This window comes from Passer domesticus, chromosome 22 (genome assembly GCF_036417665.1).
Source record: "Passer domesticus isolate bPasDom1 chromosome 22, bPasDom1.hap1, whole genome shotgun sequence".
Taxonomy (NCBI): Eukaryota; Metazoa; Chordata; class Aves; order Passeriformes; family Passeridae; genus Passer; species Passer domesticus.
Genome location: NC_087495.1, coordinates 395,340 through 418,844, shown reverse-complemented (window position 1 = coordinate 418,844; position 23,505 = coordinate 395,340). Strand labels below are relative to the sequence as shown.

Genomic DNA, 23,505 nt, shown 5'->3' with positions numbered 1-23,505 from the left:
AATCCAAGATGAAGCCTCTGTGTAGGACACATAAACAGAGCTGCGCCTACAACAGGAAATTAATTTAAATTTAGAAGAAATCATTTTTTCCCTTGGTTGAATGAGATGGGAGATCCTCCTCCTGTTCTTCATTAAGCAACAAAGGGTGAAACCAACGGCAAATTGTGTGCAAACCACCCAACTGCGGCCCTGAACTCCTGAAACATCTTTATTCACTTAATCTGGGATTCAGGAAATTCTCATCCAAGCCAGTTTTATTGGGTGGTTTGCATTGAGCTCTCAGCCTCCCAATCAGTAACAGATGAACAATTTTGCATAACATTTTTCTCCTGGATTTTTGGCTCTGCTCCTCCTTTCTAGCAGCTGAGCTGATGAAGCAGGCTTGTTGTTCACCCTTTCGGATACATCAGCCTTGTTCTTATTCTGGGAATGGACACAGGCTGCCCTGGGTCCTGATCAACGCCAAGTCCTATCTTTCTGGATTCACCTCCATTGGTGGCTCATCTCTCCATCTCCTCTGTCCCCATCTCCTTCCTAATTCCTTCTTCCTGCTTCTTCCAGGGCTGGCATCAGGTATTGAGCCCTTAAAAAACAGCCCAAACCAGGTCCCAGCTGCTGAAGAGCAGCAGTAGATGCTGATAAACTGCAGCAACCTGATGTATGGGCATCTGCTGAAAGGACACAATAGGCACAGGTCCAGCTGTGGCTGGAGCTGCATGAACAGGAGGGTTGCTCTGGGGAGATGATCTGCCCCTCAGCCCTTCTCCAGGCAGGTGGCTGCTCAGCTTGTTTTCATTGTTCTCTTCTGGGCAGAGATGTTGTGACTGGGAGCAGAGCACAGATGGGGTTCTGCGCCACTGGGATGTCTCCAGCACTAGTGTCCATGTTGGTCCATTACCCCATGCTTATGAGGGTCTCCCTGGCTGTGGAACATGCTGTGCCTGCAGACCTTGCTGTGCAGTATGAGAACACGTGCCAGAAGTGGTGGGGATGAGTCGGTGCATGCACCCACACTCAGCCCTGTGGCCAAGGTGGTGCCAGTCCACAAGGCTCCCCTGCCCCACTGGGAATGTACAGTATTTGGACCACTGAGAGAAAGGAAAAGGGTGAAACCCTGGAAAAAAAGGGCCTGGAGAAATCTCAGCTCTTTGGCAAGGGACTGTTTTATGTGTGTACCCCATGGCCATGCACGTGTGTTACTTGTCAGCATCTCTCTGCCTCCACCCCTGTGCTTTGGCTGCCCAGAGCTGCCAGGACTCAGCTGGCAGCCAGTCAGGAAATGAAATAGGTGCTATGTCCCTCCCTTGTGCCCCCTCATGGGTGGGCTTCCTCACCTGTCCATCACGCCCCTCACCCTTGCAGACCCTCTGGCAGCTGATTTCACAGGAGGATGTTGCTGCCTTGATGTTTCAGCACTGCCAGTTCCCAGAATAACTGGGTCCCGGGGCTGGGGAAAAGCACTTTGCTCAGCTGATGTGTTTGCTCAGACGCTTGAGCACAGGCTTTTAATATTATAATGCCTCTGAGATCTGGGACTTAGAGGGGGATTTGCTGCCATGTGCCTGACAAAGAGGAGTGACCTCAGCGACACTAGAGAGCAGAGAGTATATAAAACCTTTTTGGGCTCTGTGTAGGAGTGCCTCTTTGGCTGCTCTCAGCTCCATCTGCTCTCTCCACACATGGATGTCCCTGATAGTCCCTCTTGGGTGGAGGGACAACCGGGCAGGAGATGAGTGCTCACACAAATGGGCTTCACATTATTTGCAGAGCTCCCGGTTTCATGCCCTGAATTTTAAGCACAAGAGTGATTCCCCTCATTCCAGCAGGTCTGCACCTTCTCTTTTCCATCCTTCTTCCTTTCCATTCTCCAACCTATCTGCAGGAACTGCTTTCCCCATGCACTGGCTCTCCAAGGGGGAAGGTGCTCTCTTCCCCCTCTCTCCTCTTGCCCACTGGGACCTGGTTCTGACTCTGGTTTTTACCCAGGTGTCTCCTAAGTGGTTGGGTGATCACCACTGTTGCAAAGCTGGAACTGCATCAAATCAACATGTCAAAGTTCATATTAGACATTCCTTCACTCACCCTATGAAATATTGGCCATTTTCTGACACATGGAGAAAAGTAAGTTGCAAACCCAATGGGAAAGGCAGGAAAAACAGTCATTAATAACTGTACTTAATTACAAACTAATTTCTTGAAAAATGTGTTTGAAAGCAGCTGGCAACAAGTTGAACTGTGTGGAAAGTTTGAAGAACACCAGACCAGACATTAATAAGTCAACAGCCTCCAGAAAAGGTCAAGCTCTGGAAATATTTAAAGGCTCCTTAATAAAATGAATTTTAGTTCCAATGCTGAATTAAAACTTCATTGCAAATCCCCAGAAAATAGAGCTCACTCCCCACAGACATGCTGCACATGTTTGAGGGAGATTTGCTTTCTAAAAAGCCACAAGCTGCCTATGAGGCTCCCCCAACCGTCTCTTCTAGTGACCTCCTTCTGGCTGGAAATGCCACACAAACACTTTTATGTCAAGGGCTATTGTTAGACCAACCTGTCAAAATTATCAACTGATATCTGTAGTGCAGCATAACCTCTCTAGAAGCCTGGTGCCATTGGTGAAATCTCATCTGAAAACCACCCTTGGACATGGAGAGGGATGATCTCTTGGGAAGACCTGAAGAGATGCTGTGACCATACACAGTGTTAACAGTTATATTTTTGGAAGGGACCACATATTTCTTGCTTCCAGCAGCCCTACAACATTGCTGTTACACTGTTCCTGTTGGTTTAACTGAACTCTGAAACACAAGGATATGGACAGGTAGGGCTCATGGTGTGAGTCCCTGCAGTTCTGGTAGGAGCAAGGATCTTTCCCTTTGCCACACCAGGAATCATGTCCTAGGGGTTGGAAGCTCTTCACCAAACAAAAAAATCTCAAGGAGAAAAAGAAAGAAAAATATCTGTCTGTAAAGGGTGACACTCACCCAAGAGGCATTGGACAAAGCCAATTCTAGTGACACATTCTATGCTTCTGTGTTTGCAATATTTCATTGTTCCTTGGTTGTTTGTTCTCCAACCCTGTCCTTATCCTGGCCTTCTTCAAGAGCACCCCTCAGCAGGTACTCTGCAGGAGAACCTGTTTGAGAATACTGGAAATCTCTTGACACTTAGAGGGGCACATATACCAGTCACCTTCCTTGTGGAAAGACACATACCACCGATTCATCCCATCACAGCCACTATCACCTCCCATATAAAGGTACCCCTGCTTAGGTTGTGTGGCATTGCCCCAAAAGCATAGATCCCAGGTGGGCATGCAAAGAGCATTCCTGGTCCTGCGGTGTGGGAGTCACATGCTGAGCCTTCACACAAACTACCCACTGCTTACCCATCCTGGTTGCTACTCCTCTCTGCTGCAGTCTGCTTAATGGCACAAATCTCCCCAAGAATTGGGGCTGGGACAAGCCAGGAGCTCACTGGTGGATGGTTTTTGGCAGCACAAAATATCTCTGAACATACAGCATGCATATTTGACTGAGTGTAAGCTGGTACCTCTGAGCTCTCCCACTTCTGCTGGCTCATCTGCCCACCTAGTTCTGAGGCAATTGCAAAATCCAGACCCTCCCATGCTCCTCAGCCACTTGCAGAGTAGCTGGCAGGAAGCAGGAGGTTCCAGGTCTGCAGGAGGTTGTGGATAGCTTGGTTTCAGAAATAGCAGTGTTTGGACTGCAGGTATTTCCAAAAGAAGACATCTCAATAGCTTTCCTTATTTGAAAGGTTTCATGACATTTGTGTCCAAATCAGAAAAGGGAATTTTCCTATGATTTCAAATTTTCAGGGGAGGCACTTCTACTATGTAACAGCAAAATATTTCCAGTGCCAACAATCACAGAATCAGAGAATGGTTTTGTTGGAAGGCACTTTAAAACCACATATCATTCTGTCCCCCTGCCATAGGCAAGGACACCTTCCACTAGACCAGAATGCTCCAAGCCCTCTGCACTTCCTAGAACACTTCCAGGAATGGGAAATCCACAACCTCTCTTTTCAAGGTGTTGGCAAGGCTTTGGAGCCACAGGAGCCACATGTCTGACCACCAAAACATTGCTCTGTTCCCCTTTTCTCCTCCTGGCACATCTCCTGCAGGAGAGAGAGACAGGTGCAGTATCATATTCTATCACTTAACAGAGAGGTAGGAAGCAGCAAAACAAAATTCCCTAGCCTTTCACACAAGTGGCAGTGTTTTTCAATAGAAATTGTGAGTTACCCTTTTCTAATCCCGGCCTTGGACTGGTTTGCTGGAGCTGGGAGAACTGTTTCTGTCCTCCACTTGCTATTCAACGGTGCTTGATCCATCTTTGAAGTATCTGCACAAGGGTACTGGAGAGGCCAAGCTCCAAATCCAGACCTGAAGGTTGCATGGAGCAAACAGAGAGGATGGTTTTGTCTGGAGCTCATTTCAGAAGTTTCCTTTCCTTCTGTCCCACATCATCTCAGCCCTCCCCTTTCATCCAGGAGATGGCAGAGCAGCTGGGGAGACACCAGGGCCAGCTAGGTGGTCTACGTGCTTGGAAATCTTGCTATCAGATCAACTATCCCCTTATGCCAGACAAAGTTTGATCGGCTCATTGATCCATTTTGGGGGACACATTACAAGAAAAGAGGGATAAAGAGAGAGAAACTCTCTTGCAAGCCAAGGAAAAGAGATGCTGGAACTACACAGGAGAAATTCTGGTAGTGAGAATGGGCTCAAGTCTCTGGGGATCCAAGGCAACAAAGTAGTGACACATTTTGTCTTTTTTGAGGTAATGTTTTGGATCAGACAGAAACAGCACACTGGCATCTGGCCATCTTCAAACAAGCCCTAAGATCCAAGGGACTTCACCAAAGCAGAGCACAGCACACCTATGGGGAAACTCTGTGTCTGATTACACAAGTGAAGGTGACTTCAGAAGAAACATGAAGTGTCTTTCCAGGAATTGCTGTAGACTCACTTCCTTGGCCTCCATCATGTTTACAGCTAAGGTACATATCTCATCTCACATTCACCTGGAGAAGAGCTGTACTGTTCCGTGCCATGACTAGAGGATATATTGACATAAATGCCTGCATTCCTCCAGCCGGAGGAGTCCTTCCTTGGTACAACCTTGTTGTATCTTCATGTAAGATTATGGCATTGGAGCTCACTGGAGCAAAAGCAGGGGAGAAGAGGAGGGTGGAGACGAGGGAATGGGAGGGGAGAGGACAGGACAGAACCCTGTTAGCTGTTGTTATGTCAGGAGCAATACTATGCACAAACTGTTGTCTCTGTTCTGCCTGAATAGCTGTACAACACACCACAAAAGCCATCAAGGATGTCCACCCTGCAGGGATGTGCTGTTGTTCAGATGCTCCAGGGCTCCAGGGAAAGTGTGGCTGCTCTAACAGCTCACATCAGAGGCTTAATTCCCCTTAATGTTTTCCACCTGGAGAGACTAGGAGACAGCAGAGACCACAAGGTCCTCGGAAATCACCTCTTTGTCTTCCTCTAGCCTCCATAGTGGATAGAGGCAGGAATGGGAATGCACGGGCTCATGGACGGAGGGCTAAGACATCCTGCTGCAACATCGTCAGCTATTATTGTGAGTCTGTCCCTGACCCACAAGGCAAGCACTGGTAGCCAGTGTTCTGCTGCCAGCCACTGTGTTTATGAATCAACTGTTCAGTATTTTATGACTTGGGCTGAGCTGATCAGTCCCCTGCAGCTGGACTGCCTGGCTGGGGTGAATCACCTCCCTGCCCATGGGTCCTGCTGGTTGCAGGGTGACAAATGGCAAATGGCCATGAGGTAACAGCTCTTGAGGGCTTTTCATGCAGCTTTCTCAAGCCTTCCTCCAGAGTCCAAAACTCAGAACTAATGCGAAAGGCTGCAGGCAGCCTGCAAAGAGCTCTGCAGTACCACAAACAGCCCAGGCTGCAGAAAGACATCACCAACACCAGCTGATGTCAGGCAGAAAACCTCCTGGACCTCACCTTCAGCAGTGGAAAGTGAATCTGCTTTCTGGGAAAGGAGATTATCTCTGGGCTATGTCAGGGAGCTTGCCCTTGACATCTTGGTATCAGCTGGGACAGACCCAGCTCAGTCCTGTGGGCTGCCACCCAGAAAAGCCAGTGTGCCATGTCCCCGCCTCCTCTGCCCAAGGCCAGTAGAGAGCATCCATGGGGCTGCCAAATATCTCCTTCACCTTGACCCTGAATCCCTGTTCCCCACTGGGCAGTGAATGCTCTCAGCTGTCAGTGTAGCAGAACTGGGTGAGCAGTAAGTCAAGGGCTTGGAAGTTTTTCCTGTGTGCAATGATTCATGGCTCATGTTTGTCAGTAGATGGGAGTGTTTGGAGAAGATCCAAGTCATCATGAAACATTTACAAATCCCAGACGTTTTGTGGATTTCACCACAAATTATCTTCTGTCCAACACAGCCAACCCACACGTTCATCGACATTTCTGAGCTGCAGTTTATTAATCCTCTGTTTCCAGCAATGGTGTGAAGATAGCAATGGCCAGCAAGAGGGGACTGGAGTTGTCCAGCCCCTGGAGTTGTGCCAGCTGGACAGGAGAAGAGTAGTGGTTGAAAGCCCAATGACCCCTCTCTTCTCCATGACTCCTTCACCTTGCTCAGCAGTCAAAGGAATATGGATCAAGACTTCCCTGGAGGAGAACGAAGAAAAGACTCTTCCTAAGAGGGCAAAGGCCATGCCAGCTCCTTTAAAAGGCCTGTCTGAGAGTATCTATGGAGAGATGTAGTAGAAACATAGTCAAAATGAGGGGTCAAAGCCTAGGAAAAAGTGTCAAAATGGGATAGAAGAGTATCAGGCATTGATGGCACCAAGGCCATTTAGATTGCAGCACATCTGTGTATAGTTTTTCAAGACCTACATGCTGGGAAAATAAACAGCAACCCAAAATAACAGCATAAAATTAAGGACAGACTATGCCCAGGGAAAAGGAGTCAAAAGGAGTCTTTAAAAAAATGAGGCAAAAACGATGTCCATGGGACCCACATGAAAACACAGTTCAGCTCCTAAATGTATGCAATGCCAGTGCAAGGGCAAAAACTGAGAGCCCAGGAGATGTGAGGACTCACCAGCTGACATCCCTTCTCCTCTCTAGTTTGAATGCTGGACATTTGTCCAGGTGGGTGTGAGACACTGAGTGTCTGGAAACAGTTTTGTTTGAAATAAAATAACCTTTCCTTTACCTTTCCCTCTCACAGATATGGTAAAATATGTGGGAATATGGGAAAACACATGAGGAGATCTGTGGAAATACTTGCATGTGTGGTAGGGGCAAGTCTCAGCTTGCTATTCTGAAGGGGGCAAAAACCCATCCTTTTTAATGGCATTTTGGGCTGATCCCTCAAACAAGGTACAGATCCCACTTAACCTGAAGTTTTGGGATGTAACTGAGTAGGTTTTTTTCTCTCCCTACTTTACACTGCAGGCTGTCCCTCCATTATAAGGTGGAAAGGAAATCCGGCATGCTGGAGAATTGTTCATGCTCTCTCCAGTGACTCTCTGGGACAGGACACAGCTCAGCTTTCCTGCTCATTGAGCATAGGAAACAGATCTAAGAAGGTCATGGAGAGCTGTTCATACCTCTCTGACAAAGTGAGGTCCTGGGGAAATCTCTCATTATTCACCAGGCAATGAAGGCAAGAAGGTGGACCCCTGAGGAGGACTGGTCCTGAAAAGGTTCATTTGAGATGGACAATCCCTTTCAGGCTGATGCTGGGATGCTTGCAGTGTTCAGGGAACAGCAGTCCCCAGTCTTACTATGCCCAGGTATCTCCAACTGGTTCCTTCTATCTGATTCAGATTTTCCCTCTTGCAACAGCCAATACCTCTGGCAGTAGCTACGGCTAACACGGCCAAGATGTTCTGCTGTGCATCCTTGTGGCATGGCTCTTGGCTCCCTCCAGCCTTCAGTTTTGGGGCTGAAAGTCTATTCCTGATATTTTAATTTCTATCAGCTCCTCCACCTCCCCAGCATGGGTAGATAGTGAAATACAGCAGGTAGAAATTACCTGCTGCCCTCCACGAGAGCCCATGGTGAAGCCTGAAACCAGACAGTACCACACATGGTGGCAGGTGCAAAGCCTGGCCCATATCTGGGCAGGTAAGCTTTGGCTTGCTTTGGCCATCCCTCCCTTCCACACTGTGGCCATCCCCACCCACTGTGGCGATGCCAGGTTTTACACCTGTGCAGTGGAAGCACTGCCAGGACCTGGTGAGTTGAGCCCAGGGTGCCTCTTCATGCCATGAACAGGCAGCAGGTCACATTGCACCTTTTGGTGCCAAACACTGAGGAATTCCATGCCAGCCAATGACCAAGGTGTCCCCAGGTGTTAAACAGACACTTACCAGAACTGAATCCCAGGGTGGCCATCCCATAGCTGAAAGCCAAGACTTTCAGACTGCAGCCAGACTCTGTCAGGATCCTCATAAGGTCATGCTGATTCCAGCTAATAAGACTGTGCAAATCATGAGAAAAATAGTAAATTGCATAATCCAACCTCCTGGGTATCTTAGGCCTTTGATATTTGCCTTGATTTTTCTATATTAGGGCTAATGATTTGGCTCAAGCTTCTCTTCCAGATAGCAATGCTACTGGATTGCACCAGCACTGCTTCATTGAAGAAAATCCTTGCCTCACTGCTCAGTCGGGATTTCATGGTGCTGACAGCAGAGCCATTAATAATGAACCCATTTTTTTGATGTATTTTTAACACAGAATGATTTACCAGGACTTTCACAACTGTTTTGACAATAAGCTTCCCTCGGAGCAGTGTGGGAAGCTGCAGGAAGAACCAAGTCCCAAAACTGGCAGGGACAATCTTGTCAAACCCACCCAGGGCAGGGGACTGTCAGATCACAGGGGGACAGGGCAAGATGGAAGACAGTCTCACCCTTCAGAAAAGGGACAGCGTGGCTGTGAGAGAAATTTAAATGACCGTGTTCCCTCAGCACAAGTCCCAGGATATCCTTACTGAATAGAGGACAGGGGCTGGATGTTTCTCTGGAGCACCCTCATTTGTCAAGCTGAGTAATCATAGTAAAACTACATAAGAAGTGTTGGCTAGGAGATAAATCTCCTGATCCAGGCTTTAGAATGGCTCTTTGGGGTTAGCAGGAAAGCAGCTTGCTTGCACCATCGATGGATTTTCCTCAGCCTCCCTCCAACTGGCCACTCCCTCACACAGCTCTGGAGAAACCAATGCAGCCCCTCTGTCTCTTGCCCCCCACACCAGCACAAGGGTGAGCCCAGCCCCCACCTTCCCGGCAAATGAACTCGAAAAAACTTAAAGCTCAGTTATTTCTTTTCTCCCATTCTCAGAGTCCTTCTGAATATCTGCTCCAGCTCCTCAGGCTCTGGGGATTTGGCTCTGGCAAATAAGCTCAGGCAAGCAGGAGCTGACTGTTACATGACCCTTCTTGTAATTTTCTGGAAATCTCGTCTGTAGGATAAACAGACCAATGTTAACCTTTATATAGTAAATAAAACTCCAGTGAATGTGGCCACTTATCATGTCTAAAAAATGCATTTTTACTCCTAATATTAACACATTTTTAAAGAAATATTTCTTTGGCAAAAGCCAAAAAAATATTTGTTTCCTGTTTCAGTAAATAGACACCGTAGCAGAGCAATTCCATCTGATACTTACTCCCTGCTCCATACAGCTGATCCCCCTTTATCTCTGTTTACTGCAGAGATACTATTAAATACCTTCAGCCACTCCTGCTTGCAGATTTCCAGAGAGCCCATATCCTGTTTATAGCATCTCTGCCGAGGCTGCTTATGGGGGAGCTCTAAACAAGAGAGAGAAAAGTTTGAGGGAGACATGCTGAAAGAAGGAGGTGGAGAGATGTCTGCTGCCATCTCCAAGCACATTCCACTGAGAGGAAATATTTTAATGTCTATCAGCTCCTACACCTCCCCAGTGTGGGTAGATAATGAAATACAGCAACAGAGAATCTCAAAATCAGAAAGGTTTGGGTTAGGAGGAACCTTAAAGCCCATCCCAGTCCCTGCCATGGGAAGGGACACCTTCCACTGTCCCAGGTTGCTACAAGCCCCATCCAGCCTGGCCTTGGACACTTCCAGGGATGGGGAATCCACAACCTCTCTGGGCAATCTGTGCCAGGGTTTCATCAGCCTCACAGTGAAAAATTTCTTCAGTCTTTAATATAGCCATATATATCCTCCAGTCATCCCAAATGCATCCAGGGAATGCCTGGATGAGGTCTCTGGAGCAACAGGGCTGCGTTGGTGATGGAGGGACCTCCTCTAGGCTGTGTCTGTGCTGTCCATTCCCATAGCCATTCCTGCACTACTCACCAGCTTTCCGTGAGTATCAGAAGTTTCTACAGCGTCTGTGAAGCCGCTGATGCAACCCCTGCTTTGAGCTTGGATCCTGGGGCTCTCAGCACACTCAGCAGAGAAGCAGGGAAGTCTTTGGATTCTGCTTTATTTTGCTCTTCCCAGCTGTTGTGTCCAGATGGAGCAAGGCTCTTCCGTTCTGTTTGGAAAGGACTGCACCCACTCAGCCGTCTGCACGCTGCTGTTGGGGATCCGTGTGGCCATGAACTGTGTGAACTGTGCCAGGGCACAGTTGCAACATCTGCACACCTTTGGGAAAGATCTCCCATGATGCCTACTGGGGACTTCAGCCCTTTATCCCTTCATTAGACACTCACAGTGATTTCTCACTTTCCCTCAACCAAAAATGGATCTGCGTTTTTTTAAGCCACGTGTTTTCTCTGCAAGAGAGTTTATGAGAGCAATAAAAGGCAGAATGATGATTAAGGGAGACAGGGAAGGGTTTGCACATCTTGCTGAGAGCAGTCTTGGTTTTTTTTTTGGGCCAATCTGCCTGACATGTGATGTTTCATGTCACTTCTGGCTTGCAATTCAGACGGAATGCAAATGCTTCCAGCATCAACTTGATCTTCTATAATGGGCTGAACCTCTTTAGGCACCACCAGGGGCTTGTGGGACACAAGATATGTGGAGGATGACTTGTCCTTGTGCTTTTGCAGCAAGATGACTGAGAAGCCTGAACTTCACAGAAAGGTTTGTCAGGAATTGGAGAGGCTGCCCAGAGCAGCTGTAGAGTTCTATCCCTGGAAGAGCTCAAAAAATATGTGGTTTAGCAGTGGACCTGTCAGTGCTGCGTTAATGGTTGGAATTGGTGCAGAGATTTTCCAGCCTGAAAGATGCCATGATACTGTGAAGCCAGTTGAAGCCAACATGCACACTGAGTTTCACAGGATCAGAGTCAAGGAGGCAGTTTGCTGTAATGCTCTGCACTGCACGGTCTTGGTTTAGGTGCCTGGATCAAGAGATGGATTTGCAAGGCTAGAATATCCTGTGGTGGACAGGGAAGCTGGGGAGGGGGCCAGGGCAGCTTCCCAATATCCCACACTGGGAGCATTGGACCAGAAACGATTGATGAGCAAGGCAGAGTCTCCAAGGCACAGGCAGGGATTGGGCAGGGAGGCCCTGGCTGCAGTCTGGAGGCTTTGGGTCTCAGCTGAGACATGGAAGCCCTGACATGGAAAGTCCTCTTCTCCTCTCCATAGAAGTCCTCTCCTCCTGGGTGGATTGCTCACATCACATTTGACAGTCCCTGGCTGAAAAGCAGAAGTGTTGTAGGGTCTCTGAGCTAAGTAATTTGCATCCTATGGGGTCTGTGGTATACACTTCAGGCGCTGCTGGATGAGGGAACTTCTGTAACTGCTTCCAACTTGGTCTCTCTTGGGAAAGGAAAGAGCAAAGATAGTGTGAAGCCTTTCCAGTGCTTCCTCAGTGGATACCTCCCAAAATGAGTTATCCTCCATCCCTCACAAACCCAGTTTCTGTGCTGAGATTATCCCTCACCTCCCAGCCCAACCTGTCTGACCAAAGTCAGTCTTGGTGTGACCATCCACTCCATCCCAGCTCAGGGCTTGCTGTGGAGGAGCACAGAGATAGGAGAACACCAGTCATCCCAGCAGGCCTGGCCAAGTCAGCAGCTCAGAGACAGGAGCCCAGATGCAGAGCCAGTCCTAAAACCTTCACAGTTCAAGCCTCACCATTGCACTGAACTGAGCAAGGCTTGCAGACTTGAGAGAACCGTCCCATCCAGAAGTCTGGCAGACCTGGAGCCACAATCCCGGCTGGCAGCCACCTGCCCGGAGCTATGTTCTCCTCCGCCCCCCCAAGACAAGTGGGTTTTGTTTGGGGTGTGTGCAGGATGTGGCTCGGTGACCCCTCTGGGCAAGAGGCAGCTGCTCTGCCACTGCTTCCCCAGCCGAGGCCAGGCTGTGAGGCAGAAAGCCCTCTTTGTGCTGGGGAAGGTGTCAGGTACTCTCTGTGCAGGAGCTGAATTGGAGCTTTTCATCGGGTGAGAGGCTTGCCGGCTGAGGAATGCTGTCTCCGGGCTGGAGCTGGCAGGGAGCTGCCTGTGCTGGGCTTGGCGGGTCCCGATGAAGCCCACAGCCTGCCTGCCCTGACCAGGGGCTGTTTGTGGGCTGAGGGCAGCAGGAGCAGTGTCCCCTCAGTGGGGACACAGGCATGGAGTTATTTATAAATTAGCGAGTGTGCAGAACCCTCAGGGGGGAGAAGTTGCCTTGCTGTCCTGGTCGGCGCATCTTGGGCAGGATGTGGCACTCCAAACATGCCAGCCCAGGCTACACCCAAGCTGGGGATGCATCAGAAGTGCAATGTGCCTGCAAGTCCTCACCAGAAGGCCTGCAGCATCCAGGCAGCCCATGGGGACAGCCCAGAGAGACATGCTTTAGGGAATAGTTTCTCACCACAGCACAAAGAGGATACTTTTGCAATGGATGCTTTTAAGACACACATTTCATCCCAGGAGTACAACTGTGCTTTCAAGTTTACTCTGGTTTGAAAAGTTGGAGAATCTGCTGTATTTGGGGGAATCTGCAGTATCTGTCTGCTGCTTCAAGCCCCATTTTAATGTCTTTTTTGGAGGCAAGGAAATCACAACCCATCTGACAAAACAGTTTTTACTTCTAAATTAAGCTTCTGTGTACCTCAAATTTGACTGTAATATCTGTTATTAAAAGGGACATTTCCCCCACAATAACTGCAACTGCTGTACAAAGGATTTGGGTTCTAGTTCAGGCAGAGATGGCTGATATGAACCAGACAGCAACACACAGAGTTATGGCTACAGCCTGGGTTGTTTATTTGGGGTTTTTTAACAGATATTTTGTCATTTCTGCCACAAAGTGGCATGGAGGTTTTACCTCAAGGAGATGCCAGTGATGAGCCATTAACTTCCAGTGATCATCACGCTATTAGCCAGAATCACTGGGGAAAATGCTGCCTCCAAAACTGCTGTGAGAAGGTGGGAACTTCAAAATAAACAAATGAGGAAAGTTCATTTAAAGGGCCCTAAAGGCAAATTCATTTCAGGCCGTAGCTTTGATATGTAAGCTGTGGATGTGCCCATCATTGAGGCTCTGAAGGCTGCACAACTTAAGAGAAAAAGCAGAAATGCCCATGTGGGAAAGCAAAGCAACAACATTTGCTGAAATGACAGGGTTTCATTGCATATTTGAGCTGGACGGAGCACTTCAGAAAAAGAAAATCCAGCATTAGCACAGGCAATAGAAACAATATAAAGCATGCCAGAGAATACCTAACACGGGAATTAGGATGGGATTTCATCAGAGCAAATGGAAAAAATGTTATAAAATAAAAAGGTACAAAAATAAGCAATAAAAATATATAAGAATACAAAAAATCTGATGTTTGCGAGTAGGCAGAATCATGTGCGGGAAACATAGGGCGATGGCAAAAAGTAGGAATGGGAAGTTGAGGGGTTTCTTTCTTTGGGTTGTTCACGCCCGTGGAAAGTAGGGGTAGAAAGCTATTCTGGATCAGCTCATTTCAGGTTTTAAAATGAGCAATGGGGATATCAGAAGAAGATGCTGGAATAAATTGACATGCTGAAGAGCAATATGTCACTGAGCACCGATGAGGCATCCAAAACTTGTGTAGGAACATAAGAATGAAATGACTGATCTACTGACAGAAATATGCACACGAAGATCTGTGCTCAGCAGCAATCAAAAATAACCAGGAAAATGATAGGACGTGACAAGGATGGGAATGGGTGGAATCTGGAATGCATTATAAAGCCATCACAGAGCCAGCAGGGTGTCCTTCTCCTGAGCTGCGCCCTCTCCTGAGGTCCTGTCCTGCCCTATCCCATGGGATATGGGGGAGCAGAGGGACAGAAAGGCTGGGGAACAACAGCAGTAGAGTGCACCAGGTACACCAGGAGGCAGGCTGGTTTGGTGGGGCAAGCAGACAAGGAGGAGATTTTGGGAGAGGAGGAGATCAGTTGCCAGGATACCCATGCAACTGAGAGTATTACCAAAGTGAAAATAGGTAAAAAAAGGTGAGTATCCTCCACCTCATCCTCTTCTGTTGCCCAAAAGTGAGGTGTCAGGGAGTAACTCACACAGTAGGCTGTGGGACACTGATGTGCTGCAGTGCAGCAGTTCTTATCCTAGCAGCCATTTGCACCAGCTCATGTGGCCTCACACAGGCACCACAGCTTGTCCAGTGTTCCAAGTGCAAGGGAAGAGTGCAAACCATTTGGGCTGCTGGCAAGGAGGAAGATGTCTTCCTCACACATCAGCTGCAAGGCTCTGGAAGATCTCTTTAAGACAGCACTAGGGTTCAGGGGGTGCAGGAGGAGCGGTGCAGGCAGCAGGGTAGTGGGACCTATAGGGCAGGATGCTGAGGAAACATTTCCCTCCTAGGAGGCAGAGGAAGATGGGAAGGCAGTAGGAGAGAGGAGAGGAATTCGCTTTGGGTCTGTCTTTTTTGATTAGTGTTTTTACTCATGTCTGAACTGGCTGAAGGCCTTTTATAGCCTTTTCCAGTCCTAGAGGATCTGTTCATGGTGGTATCCCAGCATCATTGTCCACACTCTGTCTTGGTCATTGTGTGTGCCCAGAGAGAAGCAGCAGGGGACAAAACAAGTAGATGAGCATAATTCCTACCACTTATCTTATATGGTGACCGACCTTGTCAGGGCTGGAGGTGTCTTACCTCACTCTGTGCTCTGGTCTTGGAAGCAGTTCCTGCTCACAGACCAGCCAGCACAGCTTCCCTGGGTGTCAAAGCTCAGTGAAGGAGAGGGTCTCCAGCAGATGATGATTCATGGTTGATGATTTTAGCCAGAGCTGGATTGAATCAACTCCTGTCTCCCATGGCTCTGCCAGATCTCATGGCCCAGGGATGGGAGGAGAGAGGAGAAGTAATGAAATTTCCCATCCAGAATCGAGGGGGATTTATAGCTGTTGTGATAACCTCGGCCATTAGTGAGGCTCGCACAAGAAACCATGCTGATTTTCAAATTCTAATTTACTAAACAACAAAATGAAAATTCAACATAAATCACTTCTGCTCGCACAAGTGGCAGCTGTGGGGAGCCTGCCACAGGGATATATGAGGGCTGGTGCCCGGTTGTCTTGGCTCTGGAGTCTCCTCTGAGCTCTGCCCAGCCCAGGCACTGCAGGGAAGTCTGGGCACATCCACCTTGCCCTGCCGTGACATGCAGCAGCCACTCCTGGGGCAGGGGCACAGAGCCAAACTGATGGTATCAGGGCAGTGGCTCCATACTGGGACAAGTCACCAGAAAGGAGCAGGATGGGATTTTCCATGGCTTATTTAGGCAAAGCCATAGCCATGCCAAGCCAGTGCTAGAGACAGTCCTGCTGCTGGTCTGGAGACCCTGTGTCCCCTTCCACCTACCTGTTGAGATCCTGGATTTACAGTGGAACATTTCCCCCAGGCATTGCTGAATCAGCCTAGGATGTTTCTGCTTTCTTTTACATGCAGCCCCTTCAGTCTAGGGATGCTATCAGCATTGTTCCCAAGAAAATACACCTGCCTTCCCAAACCAGCTGTCAATGTTCTCATCCTAAGAAATATCAGTGTTTCCCAATGCTACTACTAAATGTGACATGGGAATTTATAAAAAGAAAAAAGTTAAAACCCCAAGAACTTACATGGCAACAGGGTATGTGACAGTGTGTCCTATGGCAGCAGGGCATGGATGGTGCTGCATGCACCAAACCAATGTCAAGCTCCTGAGAACCTGAACAGCTCTCAGGACATGCATGGAGTGAGTCAGGACAGTGTTTGGTGTAACTGTGCATTTCAGGATCAATTTCCAGGTGAAGGGGAACAATGGGGCAGATCATAAAAAATCATCTCTATTATAAAATCATCATTATTAGTGAAGCACATCCAATATCCTCAGGCTTTTGTTAGGAAAACCTGGACATGTATTGTTCTGTCTTACCATAAAAGATAGCAGAAGGGCCAAGTTGTTTGTGCAACAGCCCTAACCTGTAAGGTTAGAATTAAATTGGTGAGAAGGGAAACAGGCAAGTTGAACACACTGATATATATGTATGGACATATTATATCATAGCAGAGAGAAGTTACTATACTGATAAGATAAAGTGAAGAGAACCTGACACACTGCCAACACCAAATGGTACAGGGGAAGTTTCAAATAGTTGAATGTGCTCAGTACTAAGGACAGGAAGAAATCATATTAATTTGCAAAATGAAAATATACAGCAAGCCTCTACAGAAATAAAAGGAGGTTTGTTGGAGAAGAACTAGGAAACTGTCAGCTCAGGAAAATGCAGTATCTAAGGCAGAGAAGTAAATAGAAGATGCTTGGACTCAGTACAATTCACTGACCTCTTGGATATCCATCACTGCTGCAGGCAGCAGGAAGGGAGACTGGACATGGCTCCAGGGGGATTTGGTGTCCCAGGTCTGTGGCTCCCTGAACTCCACAGCAGGGTCATGTTCCCAGCATCAGCCCCAACCTGGGAAACAAGCAAAAACACTGGACAAAACCCCTGAAATAGGACTTAATTTCATTCCCCATGTATGTCCCTGCAATTGTTCCTGGAAGAAGCTCATTCCCTAGGTTTGCTGGGATCCTTTCTATGTGCCTGTGATTGGAGAGTGACATCTGTAAGATGAAAAACTGCATTGCACTAGGAGATTAGCTAGACTTACCTTACTGGTAAGTAGCAAACTAGCCTGCAGACCTCAAAATCATACTGAATCTGTTCCACAAAATATGTCCCTACAGAGACTTCCATAGAATTCAAATATTTCATCCTTATTCACAGGTTAGGCTGGAGGATGTGTTGCTCTTTGCTGAGCAGTGGAGTGCACGCTGCACAGTGATGATTGCTTTGAGGCTTGCAGAGAAGAAAATATTGTTTCTGGATGAATAATCCCATCACATAACCCACAGCACATGTTCAGCATTCAATGAACAGAGTTTCAGCAGCTGGCTCATTTTCATCAGTGCACACCATTGTGTCATCCAAAGCACAATCCTGGTCCTTGAGACTCAAGAGACATCATGGTGCAGACCCTGAATTATTGGACCAGGGTTACTGGCTATTGATTTCAGAGTTAATCATACAGAGTCCTCAGCCTTTAAGGTACTGTAGAACTCAGCATGACAAAATGTGTAGGGCAAAGCACTGCCCTAAGGCTTAGGCACTGAGCAGGTCTCTGTGTTTGATACCAAATGTGCAGGGGCACCTCTTCAGGACTGCCCTCAGACACTCTGGTGGTCCTTTGTCTGTGCTCCAGTGCAGGTTACACCTTCCTTCCCACAGTATGCCTGGACTGGTTACCATTCCAGCTTTGCTGTGATCACTAGAAGAAAATTCCCCTGAGACTGAAAAATTTTGGCATTAAATTCTGCCCATATAATCACTGTCTAGGACACAGAAGCACTGAGGTCCTGCAGAGTCCTCAGAGACAGCCAGGTCATCAGGGGATCTTGCTGTACCTCGCCGGGCCTAACAGGAGTGGATTTTCTGCCCCAGGATGAGCTCCATCTTCCTGCCTGATTATTAAAGTCTGGTCAAAAAAAGCAAAACAATTTTGTCTTCCAGCAAACTCTCCTGCAACAGTTTACTATAGTGGGGACTCCCCAACTCTCATGACAAAGTTCCAGAGCAGGAGGACTTTCCAAACCTGTATCCTTATCATTCTTTGCCAAATCCACAAAACTTCTTCAAAACATAGCTAAACTGTACACAGGCTTTCTGTGACCTGGGTCATAAATACCATCTGGCCTTGTAGATAATGTACTGAGACCAGCTTGTTACTGTACAGTTCACATCAGCTGCCAGGATTTCACATTCTTTAGAGAGTCACAGAGTGGTTTGTGTTGAAGGGACCTTAAAGTTCATCCCATTCCCACCCTCTGCCATGGGAGGGACACCTTCCACTATCCCAGGTTGTTCCAAGCCCTGTCCAGCATGGCCTTGGACACTTACAGGGATGGGGCAGCCACAGCTGCTCTGGGCACCCTGTGCCAGGGCACAGGGAAGAATTTCTTCATTCACTTCTCCATTAACATCTAAAGTAAACCTCTCCTCTGTTAGTTCAAAACTTTTCACCCTTATTCTATCCCTGTCTGCTCATGTAAAAAGTCTCTCTCCCTCTTTTTTATAACCCTCTTTCTCAATTGTCATTGTAAAAATTTAGATCACGTGACTTTTTGACTGGATGGGATGCATTCTCCATGCAAGAGTACCTGCATTGACTTTAGAAACTAACTGCAAGCAGGAAATGAGGAAGCCAGCACTGAGAAACAGGTGATGGGATAAGATAGGGCAGGATGGCATGGCATGGCATGAAATTACATGGCAAAGGGAAGGGATGGCCAGGGATGGAGGGCAGAGGGGTCATGCTGGTGATGTGACCTGAATGTCCCATCCTCACCTGTGGGAGCTTCTTACAGCAGATACTAATGGCAACAAATTTTTGTGCAGTGTTTTTCTTTGCAGTAAAAGAAAAATGGTTTAACACTTTTTGTACTTCACTGCCTCTTTGCTGCCATTTTCAGTCCACATTTTTGCACTGAAATACCTCAAGCTACTGAATACAACTGCTCCTCTAGGTAGGTTTCCCCTACTTGACAAGGCTGTTGAGAAATCTCAGATTCTCATTGAGGCTGCCTGTTTGTAGGGGCAATAGAAGGGAAAAGAGTCACTAAAAACACACAAAAGCTCTGGAGATGGAGCAGGGCCCATGCAGGGTCCCAAACCCCACTGAGAAACCCTTGTTTGGTAATAAAAATATTCCAAGCCATTTAGTAAAACTTGACAAATGGCATGAAAGTGTTTCACAGCTCTGGTCATTTTCCCATCTGTGACGACCCAGGAACCAAACAGAGCTGAGTTTGTAAAGGACTGTGGGGGAGCAGGGCTTATTAGATTACAAAGAACATGACTTGTTGTGAGAAAACCCAAAAAGTCATGGTTTTTGTCATGAAAGTCTAGGCTGTGACAAATTCAATGTGTTAATCATGATGGATTTTTACTGGAAATCTTCAGCACAGAGCAGGGTCATTACAGCACTAGCCTCATGCCCCACTCAAGCCCTCCTGCCTCAGCCGTGGGTGAGCAGTGATAAAGCTGCACCCTGGGATTATCCTTCTGTGGACTAAGGAGACAAACTGGAACAAACATCCCCCAAAAAAGGGACCATGGACTCCTCTGTCCCACAACAGCCTCCTTTGTGTCTAAGGCTGGCTGGACCATTTTCTCTGACCAAATCTGTGTTTCACATCTCTGCCTGCCTGACCCATCCCTTGTTCCTGCAGATAAATCACCCTCTTGTCCTCCTTGGGAAGCACGGTCCGCGATCACAAACGAAACTTTCTCCACAGGGCACATTGATGTCAATCCACAGCTTTATTTTTTCACTTCTTCCATTTTTTCCCCCCTTTATCCTCTGTTTGCGAGTATCTTTCAAACAGGTCCCCTTCCCATCTGGCCCAGAGGTTCCTTTTCTGAGCTTGCAAGCCTTCCCATTCTGCACCATTGCTTTCCCCTCAGATAGCACACCTCATCCTGGGCTGATTCTTCATGGTGTGGAGGGAGAAATAACTGCAAGGAGGGCCTGGAAAGCATGTGTGGGAGACACAGTTTTAGCTGCTGGTCACTGCACCGCCAAGACAGTGCTTGAGCTGCAGCAACAGCTTTGGAGAGGGTGGTCTCGTGGGGAGAAGAGGCCAGGGTGATGAGCTGGTGTGCTCAGTGATGGGGATGGAGAACAGGCACTGGAGAAGGGGTAGGAAGAGATCAGTGGTTGGTAGGGAGGAGAATGAAGGTCTGTGATGGACTGGTGTGCAGGAGTCTGAACCTTGTCAGAAGAGTATGAGGAACAAAAGAGAGGGAATCACACCTAGGATGAAACAAAAGAGGTGGCTAGGATTGGAAGGGGAAAGACAATGGTGAAGAAGGACTGCATCAGCAGACACAAATTTGAAGAATCACAGAATGAAGTAGTTTGGAAAAGACCTTTGAGATCATCAAGTCCAACCTATGACCTAACCTAACGCATCCTCATCAACTAAACCATGGCACTGAATGCTACGTCCAGTCTTTTTTTAAACACGCCCAGGGATAGTGACTCCACCACCTCCCTGAGCAGATGATTCCATTGCCCAATCATTCTTCCAGTGAAGAATTTTTTTCTGACATCTAACCTAAACTTCCCCTGGTGCAGCTTAAGACTGTGTCCCCTTGTTCTGTCAGTGGTTGCCTGGGAGAAGAGACTGACCCCCACCTGGATACAACCACTTTTCAAGGTAGTTGTAGGTAGTGGTAAGGTCTCCCCTGAGCCTCCTTTTGTCCAGGCTAAACAACCCCAGCTCTCTCAGCTATTCTTCATAGGGCTTTTTTTACAAGTCTTTCACCAGCCTTGTTGCCCTTCTCTGGTCACATTTGAGCATCTCAATGTGCTTCCTAAACTGAGGGCCCAGAACTGGACACACTACTCAAAGTGCAGCCTCACCAGTGCCAAGTATAGGGGAATAATTACTTTCCTGGTCCTGCTGGCCACACTAAGAAGACAGCTCAGCTGAGAAAAGCCCCTGCCACAGCCCTGCAGGGAAAGATCTTTCCTTGTTGTTCTACACCCCTCAGCCCTTGCTAGCAGCAGCCCTGGTCTCCAGGCTGTGGTGGGGTTAACACCACTGCAAGGCTCTGAGAGCTGCCCATCTACCAGAGTACATAGTGATGTGCAGGTCTCATTGTGGTCCCCAGGCCGAGGGCTGGGCTTCCCCAGAGACATCCATTCCCAGGCTGTGCACTGTTGGATATAAGTAAGCCACTTCCCATTCCCTCCAGCTGGGTTCCAGGGTTTCCCTGCACCTCCTCCAGCATTCCTGTCAGCTGTTTAATCTTCATGCTGGGTGCCACATGGAGAAGGGAGCCAAAGAGCAGCCCATGCCAGTAGAATATGACTGTTTTAAGCCAGCAAAGGAGGATGTCAGCCAAGCAAACCTGCAAACCAAAACCACATTATCCTACCCACAGAAAGGTACCAAGAGCTTCAGGGCTGTTCCAGAGACTCCTTTGGAGCCATATTGCCTGGCATGGAGGAGCTACCCAGAGCCCCTTTCCCAGCAGTAGCATCCCATCATCCTGCTGCCCAACAGAGGGTGCCACACACACAAAAAAAAAAAAGTGCAATGGAACCCTCCCTCCTTCACCACAGCTCCCTTCTCTTTGACTCTGCTTGTCTTGGCTTTTCTCCCCTGTTCCCTTTCATGCTTGTTGGTCCCTTCCTACTTATTAACTCTCTAACCCACCTGAGGAAAGTGCTCCCCTCTACAGATCTGCACAGAGGATTTATGAGCCCAGCTTTCAGGGGAAGGAGCCTGGGCATAAATCACAGAATATTTAAGAATGTGATGTGCATTTATGACACTTAATACTATATTTAGCATGTCCAAGAAGACCTTATAAATCAGAGACAGTGCAGATCTCAGTCCAGGGTCCTGGGGGAACCCGTCCACTTGGTGAACATGTGTGAAGTCCGAAAACAGCAAGAGCAAATTTATGTTTGAATTCTTTACTAAGTTTATTCACCTAATTAGGGCTGCATATCATGCTGATGGTTTCCTGAATTGGGCTGGGAATTCGGGGCCCAGGCTCACTGCTTGTCCCCACATACACACCAGCCACACTGGTCCATCCTCCAGGACTGTGCCAGCAAAATTTGTGAGCATCTGTCACACTGAGAGATGACAGTGCTGGTGGGTGATCATTAGCCTTCTAATCCCAGGCTAATGCATTGTGCTCCAGCTCAACCTCAGCCTGCTGCTGAAAAAAACCAGAAAGTTCTCTTGTATTTCATAGAGACCCTCCAACCCCACATGGGCCTGTTTCCTTTCCTGTTTGCTGGTATTTAATGCTCCATGATCCCAGGCCAGATCTGTGCCTCCCCACCAACTGTGCTGGATCAGCAACTTGCCTTCATCTTCTACAAAATAGGCAGCTTGATGGTCTCTTTTGTGGATTTCAGAGCCTTTTCCAGAAGTTTGGGCTCAGGCAAAGGATTACTTGATAGCCTGGTGATGGAGTGCAGGGAAAAGAGGGTATGAAATGAGGACTTTGGTCCATAGAGCCTTGTTGTTTTCCAAAACTGATGGCAAAAGAGGTCAGTCAGGAAGTGGGAGTCTGTTCCCTTCAGCAGGAGGACAGACCTTCTCCAGCCATGCTGAAACAGTCATTCTCATCCTGCTTCTGTTTCTATGTGGCTGAAATTCCCAAGCCAGCAGATAAAAATGATAGAGAAGAGCATGATGCTTTTTTCCAGCTGAAGTGTCCCTGGACAAGTGAGTACTTGGCAGGGCAAAATGATGATCCCCCTCTCTGCAGCCCTAGCTGATCAGATCAGCCAGTCAGACAGGATACACCCATGCCTATGCAGCCCCAGGACTGGTGGTGGCAACTCATCACAGTGACCAGGTCACCCTCCACCATCTCCCAGCTGAATATGGCTGAGCATCCTTCCCAAAATAACTGAGGGAGGGGGATGGGTTGCTAACAGGAGCAGCTGTCTGTCCTCTTGGCACACTGTTTAAACCCAGGTGGATGCAGAAAAGCCCCATGTGTTGTTCTCCTGGTGCTGAGAGGTTTATTCAGTGACCCTATCAAGCATCCCCAGGTCCAGTGGACAAGCTCTGGCTCCCAAAAGGGGCTCTTCCAACCTCAGGCACATCAGAGATGCTATGGCAGTGCCAACTGATACAAGGTCTCGTGCAGTGCTGGGGTCAACAGAGACATTCCCTCACCTTGCTGAGGTCCTTGTGCTCCATCCAGGCATCACCATAGCAGCCAAAGCTTCCCTCCTTCCCAGAAAGCCCTGCTGCCCATGGCGCCTGCCTGGGAGCCAGGGGACCCTACGGCTGGGTGCGTGCGTGTCGGTCCGTCTGTCTCCTTTCACGATTTTCCAGGAAAGTTGCTGTGATTTACGAGCCGTGGACAGTGCTAGTTGAGTGCTCAGGAGGGCTTGATTACAGTTTCCCAGAGGAAGCTGTCTGTTTGGAGATGGCAAGGTGACAGGGTTTATACAGCACAGCACAATGTGTCTAAG

At 48.0% G+C, this 23,505-nt stretch overlaps 1 long non-coding RNA gene across 3 annotated transcripts in view; it reads right to left on the bottom strand.

The window, feature by feature from the left end:
• Nucleotides 1-5,705: 5,705 nt before the first annotated feature.
• The window catches only part of LOC135284951 (uncharacterized), a 127,901-nt gene continuing 110,101 nt past the window's right edge, over nt 5,706-23,505 (bottom strand). For all 3 annotated transcript variants that reach the window (XR_010350012.1, XR_010350014.1, XR_010350013.1), the window contains 3 exons: nt 15,109-16,907; nt 8,400-11,792; nt 5,706-6,767 (listed from right to left, as the gene is read on the bottom strand). This is a non-coding gene — a long non-coding RNA (uncharacterized LOC135284951). The remainder of the gene's footprint in view (nt 6,768-8,399; nt 11,793-15,108; nt 16,908-23,505) is intronic.